The following is an 8,676-nucleotide window of genomic DNA, read 5'->3' on the forward strand; positions in this document are numbered from 1 at the left end:
AGATATATCTGCTGGTTTCAACATTTGAATCACTGGTCCCCAAGTAGACGATAATTTGTAATCTATAATAATAATTTAATATAATTTATGATAATTTGTTGGGACGTCAGTCTTTCCGTGACCACAGCTGGTGCAACTCAGCTGAAACGTCGGAATTAAAGGTAAAAACAATGAAATTATATCGCGGTAGACCCGTTTGTGTAATTGAATATGTGTACAAAACGCGAGAGTTTAAAGTGTTACATCACTAGATGCTTTATTTGACATTTGCTTTTCACCATATTTGTGTTTATTATTACTGCAAGATTGACTAATGCAATTAGATGGATCAGATTGATTAAAAGAAGAAATAGCCGAAACTCCTGGCTGTGTCTTCTTTTGTGGTTTATACAAGAATTCAGGTGAGATAACTTCATAATTATTCTTCTGCGGTTCTTTAAAGTTCAAACAACGCTGCCTAGTAACTTCAATAATCCTACATTTCTCCTGCAATTCCTCTATTGACCTGATATTCACCAAGGCTAACTGTTGAGAGTAAAACGGACGTATATTTCTTTGCAATATATCCAATTTTTCTTTTCCAGATAAAGGCGTACTCAGCCTATTAAACATTCCTGACATTAATGCAAAATAAAGATGAAGTGGCTCATCTTCTCCTTGTGTACGAACACGGATCTCATTTGCTAACTTATAATCATACTCTGTATCCTGAAAATCACTCAACAACAACAATGCAAGTTCCTGCCATGATGACACCTTATTCCTGTTTGCACGGAACCATATAAGAGCCTGATCCGAGAACAACCTGGCTGCAGAATACAAAAGTTTGGAATCTGAAACTCCATCAGCCTGCTGAAGATCTTGAACATTTTCTAAAAATGTCTTCGGGTCCGTGTGTCCGTTGAACTTGAGATTCCATTTCAAAATGCTTTTATGACCACGATCCGACTCCGACACGACCTGTTCTTCCACAAAATTACCTGAAGAACCTTCACCTGTCGTTTACAAAGAAGTCACCTTACCGACGTTATCAAGTTTAGTCAAAAAACCGTCAAGTGTTTGTTTACTTGCCTTTATTTGTGTTTGTGTAACTGTGTCCTCTGGTCGAACCCTAGAAATTCTGTGAAATAAGTGATAAGCCAATGCTTTTGCCTTAATAAAAGTATAATTTTCTTTTGATTGTTCATACTTTTTCCATAATTTATCCAAATCTAATAATTTAGCTATTATTATTTTAGATTCCGTAGCCGGGTCAAGTTCTGTTTCCACAATGGAATCAGATGGACAGTCTTTTAATAAACTTTTAAGTTGTTTTCTAAGCAAGTCCACTGTAGAAGCCGGAGATTCTGACCTAATTTCAACTTCATAAGAAAGTTCCTCCTTGGACAAAGGGTTAACTGAAATCTCTCTTTTCTCCATTATGAAAAGTTAACCAACAAGCTACACACTGCTAAATGTATATTTTTTCAAATGCTAGAAAAGCAATAATTCCAAATGTCAATATTTAATTACTAAATTATTTTACTTCAAACGACCCTACTATTTTCAAAGGAAAAAAAAAATTGTAAATTGGAATTATCTGTAAAATTGGTGGTTTAAACTTCACAAAATATGTTAATTGAATGTATTACTTAATTTCAATTAATTTGCAAAGTATTTTTTTACACACTTTAAATTCACATTTTACACATAGATACACAGACAAATTATGTTTAATATTTTATATTTCCTATCTTTTAAGATAAACCGTGTTATGTTAGAATACTATAGAATCACTTCAACAATTACACATAAAGTAATAAAAACATTCATTGACTACAATTGGTTCTATTTATAAATATACTCAAATGCTACTGTGTTGGCCCTGTCTACAACTATATAAAGTACCTTGAAAAATGCCTTGTTTGCCAGTTTAGTACTCAAAATTGATGGTTTATCCAAATAGACTGAATTGTAAAATACAGATTCCTTGTGGGCGCCAATTATGTAACCTGTAAACCTATGAAAATGTACCCGGCTGGTTACATAATACTTAGGGATGTATAAAATAAAGAAAACACAAGAATCCACTTGATAGTCGATTTATTTCTTCTCCTACATACCCTAAAATTACAACTTCTAGCTCAGACTGCTAACGGTAGAGCTGTTGGTTCAATAATATCTGTATTCTTACACTTAGGATAAACCACCAACAAACTAGTTGCTTAATAAAATTTTATTCAGATAATTATAATACGAAAGTTACACCTGAGCATTAAATTTGGCAAGTAACACTGTCCATTAGTCATGAATGACAGTAAACCTTAGTTATGATATTAAAGTTATTCATTATAAATGAGACAAAAGCAAAAGGTTACCGATCTATGACAATAATAAAATTGGACTTCAAGTAAACTATGAGCGTACTAAGGGCTACCTAAGGGCTACCTAAGGGCCAACACATACCTGCGGCCACAGACGATGTTAATTCCTCCAAGCTAACTCCTCTGCATTCCGCCAGACGAACGAGACTGATGATCTAAAATATAATAAATATGAGATTTAGCTTGTGCACAACTGCTGACAGACACCTAAACACTGAACCGAATCGTAACACTTACAGAAAAGTCTGCAGCGGTCAAGAATAGGATTTGGGTCGGAACTTGTGACAATGGCCATGAAAGGCGTCCCGATCTTGAGAAGACCCGTCTCTTACATCAGCTTGCCACGCTCATGGGCACACACCTCTCTCCTCAGCAACATTTGCCTCGATCTATTAAACCCCAGTATTCAATAATATATATCAATATGTATTTCTGGAACTATATACAGCGACAATGGATTTCCACGCTGAGTTTTATATTAATATATTCTAATTTTTGTAACAAACAATATTATGTTCTTGTGGGGGATAGACTTTGCAGAGATTTAAAACGCAGTTAAACCAATACTATAAATTTATTCAGACCTTTTATGAGTACTGTTATTGATCGACTGACAAATCTAAAGGTAAACAAACATTTCATGGAACCGTTGCTATCCAAAATCAAATTTGACTGAGTTCACCTACAGCCAGTACTGTGGAACCTTAAAGTAGGCGCAACTGCAAATATCACATTATCATAATATTTCAATACGCCCCTTTAATGTGCATATTCTAAATAAATGGTAACACAATAAAACATACAAACAAATTAAAGTGATATCAAAGAACAACTATTACAAAAGTAAACAATTAACAAGCAATGCCCAAACCACGCATACACTTGTAGTGCTTTTCTCTAGGCAAAGCCTTCGTTAATATGTCGGCAAGCATTGAGTCGGTCGGTAAGTACTTTAACTCAATACTCTTATTGTCCTTTAATACACTTCGTACAAAGTGGTACCTTATGTCAATGTGTTTACTCCGAGAATGGAACATTGGATCGTTCGCAAGACAAATCGCCCCCTGATTATCTACATGTAAAGATAATGGTGCAAACTTACGTAACCCAATTTCAGTAAGCAAGCTGTTTAAGTAAACTGCTTCCTTCATTGACGAGGCCAAGCTTACGTATTCCGATTCACAGGATGAGGTGCTGACACATTTCTGCTTCTGTGACTTCCACGACACGCATCCACCTCCTAACATGAAAACATAACCGGAATAAGAACGCCTGTCTATCAAACACCCTCCCCAATCAGCATCCGAGTAACCATGCAATGATTTACCTGTCTTTTTGTAAACAAGTCCATATTGTTTAGTATGCTTTAGGTATCGCAGCACGCGCTTTGCAGCGTTCCAGCATTCCTCATTAGGGCAATCCAAGAATTGACTCAATACAGCCACCGTATTCGTAATGTCGGGTCTCGTTCCCGTAGAGAGGTACATCAAAGAACCTATAATTTCACGATATGGATACTGTTCACTTTCACTGCACTTACTCACAGGTTTTTCTAACTTTTGTTTAAATTCCATAGGCGTAGATATCGTTTTACCTGTATGCATATTAAATTTAATTAATAAATCGTCAATATATTTTTCTTGTGACAATTTCATTCCTTTGTCACATCTGTCAAACTCTATGCCTAACATATATTTCGCAATGCCATAATCTTTCAATTCGAACTTAGTGGCCAGTTCCTTTTTGAAATCTTGTATGCATTCACCTCTTTGCGAAGCGACGAGAATGTCATCTACGTAAACTAATACAAAGAGTTTAGTTTGCGAATCTATATTTTTAAAATAAAGGCACGGCTCATTCAAAGATGCTTGCATTCCCATGCACTTCAGCTGCTCGTCCAGTCTGATGTTCCACTGACGACCAGCTTGTTTAAGCCCGTACAGCGACCTCTTGAGCCTGCACACACTGCCTCCAGACCTCAGGTCGCATAACATCTTGCTAGCCTTTTCATGCAAAACTGAACCTGGCTGCTCCAATCGTGTTAGATCTTGCAAACACTCATCTAGGAGATCTGGAACCTTCATATATATCTCCTCTTCTAATAATCCATTTAAATATGCCGTATTGATGTCCAACTGATGAATTTCAAGATCTAGTTCCACTGCAAGTGCGACTAATAATCTTACCGAGTCAAGCCTAGCGACTGGCGCAAAGGTTTTCTGGTAATCGACGCCGTAACGTTGGCTAAAACCTTTCGCAACTAGTCTGGCTTTTTTCTTCTCAGTTTTGTCGACATTCAACTTCGTTGTCAATATGTAGCGGCAACCAACAACATTTCGACCCATAGGTTTCTTGACAACATCGAAAGTATCGTTCTTGATTAAACTTTTAACTTCTGAAATTATTGCATCTTTCCATCCTTTTCGCTCATTACCGGATAAGGCCTCCTTCAGAGTTATTTCAGCGACTCCAACGAAATCCTCACAGTCTGCATACTCGTCATTGATGAGTGAGTCTACTGATGAGTTATCAGTCGATTCTACGCCTCCTTCCAAGGGAACTTGTGGTTCCAATGGAACCTGTGGCTCTACGTCAACCATGTTGTATATCTTCCGTGGACGTCCAACATGACCTCGTTCCAGTCGCGGTCGCCCTGGACCTCTCTTAACTATCCTCCCCCCATCAACATGAACGTCGTCTTGATGATGATCATGTTGATATGGTTCGGTGACAGTGTCTGGATCGTCTGTCATTTGGCGGGCTTCGACGGAAACATCATCTCCTCCCTCGGGCTCTGGATCACGATCACTCGATGAGTCGATGCACTCATCCTCGTGATTGAAGATATGTATGACCGGATTTCCACTAGTTTGAGTCGGATGGAATTCTACATCTACCGATAAAGGTTGATTTTGAATATTTACCGATCTTCCCTTATCGATTTCAAAGGGGTCAATCTTCAGGTTCACGTTCTCTATATCTTCACTTTTTGTTTCGTGAAATTTCACATCTCTTGACATGATAACTTGTCGTTGTTTCGGCATCCATACTCTGTAACCCTTGCGATCTCTAGGATAGCCTACAAAGATTCCTTCCAGACTTCTTGGTGCGAACTTGTCCTTCCCGGTTGACTTATCCAAGACGTGTACCTTAGACCCAAACTTATGTAAGTAGTCTAACTTGACAGGTCGCTCAAACCATTTCTCAAAAGGTATCTCACCTTCAAGACTTCTGGTCGGACAACGGTTTCTAACGTGGCAAGCCGTTGCTACAGCATCTGCCCAGAAACCCGGAGAAAGTCCTGATGAAATCAGCATACATCTTGCCATTTCTACCAAAGTTCTGTTCTTCCTTTCAGCTACCGAGTTCTGCTGAGGTACTCCAGGAATTGTCAATTGTCTTGCTATTCCTTCTTTCTTCAGGAACTCGTCGAAATCTCGATTACAGTATTCGCCTCCGTTATCTGTGTGGAGATAAGTTATTTTACGTCCGAATAGGTTCTCTACGTGATTTTTATATACCTTGAATGTAGTGAAGACTTCACTTTTCTTGCTAAGAAAATACACTTCACACCATCTCGTATGATCGTCGATAAAGGTTACGAAATATTTCGCTCCATTTATTGACGTATGCTGCATGGGTCCTACGACGTCAGAATGAATGATTCTTAACTTTTCATCGCATGGCCCACTCGACCTAGAAAAGGGTAACCTACTCATTTTTCCTTTCGCACAAATATCACAATCGTACAACTCAGTTACATCTGTCATCTTTAAGTTCATGCCAGATTTGTTTAAGACTCGGACAAGATCTTTCGCATTTAAGTGACCTAAACGCTCATGCCACGACCATACGTCAGCCTTTCGCTCAGAAATCGCTGACACTCCTTCACAATGTTCCTCAACGTAATAAAGATTACCTTTACGATTCGCGACAAGTTTAGTGTTACCATAGCTATCTTGAACGCTAGCTATGTTTTTCTTGAACGTAACGCTATACCCTTGATCAGTAATTTTAGCTACTGAAATTAGGTTACATCGCAAATCCGGAACAAATAGAGTATTAGGCAGTTGCACTTCAGTTTTAGAATCATTATCGCATGAAGAAAATCTTACTGTCCCCTTACCTTGTACGTTTGTGCTCGAATTCGTCGCTAAATTTAGCTTACCGGACAACGGTAGTAATGTAGTACCAAATTTATCCGCATCGTTGCACAAATGTGACGTACACCCACTGTCGACGATCCAATCTCCATTCTCGTTGCAAACAGCATTAACATCTGAAACACAATTGAATGTTACAAAATTGGAATCAACATTTTGTAAGTCACTTGAGTTCGACACATACTTTGCACTATCTATACGTTGTTCTTTCTTCTTTTGTGTACACTCGGAAGCTTTATGTCCATGCTGGTGACATTTGAAACATTTGTACTTAAATTTCGAATTAGTCGGCTCATCACATGCGTGTTGACGTTGCTCTGTACCACTCTTTGGCTTAGAAGACCTCTTTCCTTTCACAAGAAGTGCCTTATCTACACTTTCTTTTCGATTTCTGGAATGTTCCTCTTCTAATATCTTAATTTTCAATGCGTCTGGTTTTGGCAACTCATCTCGAGATTCTATGGCACATCTGAAATTATCAAAACTGGACGGCAAACTATACAAGAGCATTATAGACGTCAAGTCATCATTCATTTTAATATCCATGTCCGCTAATTGGCTTATTACATCGAAAAATCTCATGACATGTTCTCTCAAGTCACCATCTTCATCCAATTTACGCAGTAACAACTCTTTCAACAGCGTAGCCTTTTTCGCAGGTCCCTTGGAAGCGTGCTGGGCCCATAACCACTGTGGGGGATAGACTTTGCAGAGATTTAAAACGCAGTTAAACCAATACTATAAATTTATTCAGACCTTTTATGAGTACTGTTATTGATCGACTGACAAATCTAAAGGTAAACAAACATTTCATGGAACCGTTGCTATCCAAAATCAAATTTGACTGAGTTCACCTACAGCCAGTACTGTGGAACCTTAAAGTAGGCGCAACTGCAAATATCACATTATCATAATATTTCAATAGTTCTCACACTAATCAATGCCGTCTTTTCTTCTTATTCTATTTTCCTTCCATTTCAAATTAGTGCTCTTTACAATACGAACAGCACGTTGCCAGTTATATCGTGCTACCCTTTAAACATGTAGGTTTAATTAACTAACGACACAATATCAAGAAAAAAGGTGAAATACAAATATTTATATTTGTACCTAAACTATAATTAAATTAAATCCTGTTCAATATTTCTAAAAAGAAATTAACACTAACAGAAATAATCAAAACCAACGAAGTTCCACCTAAACCACTAGCTGGCGCTATGTGACATACTGAGCAACTTTTACTACGGGACCAACCCCGAAATAGCGAAATAATAATTTGGGTGATTCATACATTTTAGCCGGTCCATTTTCCATGGGAGAGTAATATTTTTTTTGCGATTTTGGGGGTTGGTCATAGTAAAAGTTGCTAAGTATAATCCCAAAACCTCACCGGCAACAGGAATGCAGTTATTTTTTAGCCACCGTGTATAATGAGATCACAGACAAAATATCCTCCAGACTGAGCATAATCGCGCTACCCCTTCTGCCACGTGTACGCATATGGTAATTTGACTCCATGTTCGAGTCGAAAGTGTCTTTGTGTGACGTCCGTGTCTTTGAACGGACCAATCATCGCACGGGACTTCGCTCACCTCGTCCCGCGCGCCCCCGCATTTTTGGCAGCATCGGTTGCATGAAATAATTGCTCTAAACTCGGTCTAGAGGATTCCTAGTCTATTAATGAGATTAACGCGCCTTGGCACACATTTATTTAATGGATTGTCATGACATCCATACTACACATAACGTAGGTACCTACGTGAATATTCTCACGCATATCACTTTAATCACTTGTGGCAAAACTAACTACGGATAACAACCGTAAGTGACAATGACATTAATAAACAAGTTCGAATCTGAATATACCATTAAAGTCAATGTGGCTAATTCCGTCATAGGGACTATTCCGTCCGCTAGCGTTATTCTCGAACATCCAATAAATTGATAAGTTGATCGACAAAGCGATTATTTTAAGCGATTATTGCTATTAGTTTCAGCAAATGCAAATGGTTTTTGTTTCTTTCATTGAAAATCAAAGAAATAGGTATACGCTCGTGGACGGCATAGCCTCTTGGCCCAATTCGAACTTTAAAATACGTCAGTTAATAGATCTAGAAAAGATATGGATTAGATACTTTAGATAGGTATGT

General features: G+C 38.0%; 1 long non-coding RNA gene across 1 annotated transcript; it reads left to right on the plus strand.

Annotated features, from left to right (window-relative positions):
* The first annotated feature begins 242 nt into the window (after positions 1-242).
* LOC134664785 (uncharacterized) lies at positions 243-1,184 on the plus strand. The gene is made up of 2 exons (XR_010098282.1): positions 243-401; positions 585-1,184. It is a non-coding gene; the product is annotated as an uncharacterized LOC134664785 (long non-coding RNA).
* The last annotated feature ends 7,492 nt before the right edge of the window (positions 1,185-8,676 follow it).

Source organism: Cydia fagiglandana, chromosome 5 (genome assembly GCF_963556715.1).
Source record: "Cydia fagiglandana chromosome 5, ilCydFagi1.1, whole genome shotgun sequence".
Lineage (NCBI taxonomy): Eukaryota > Metazoa > Arthropoda > Insecta > Lepidoptera > Tortricidae > Cydia > Cydia fagiglandana.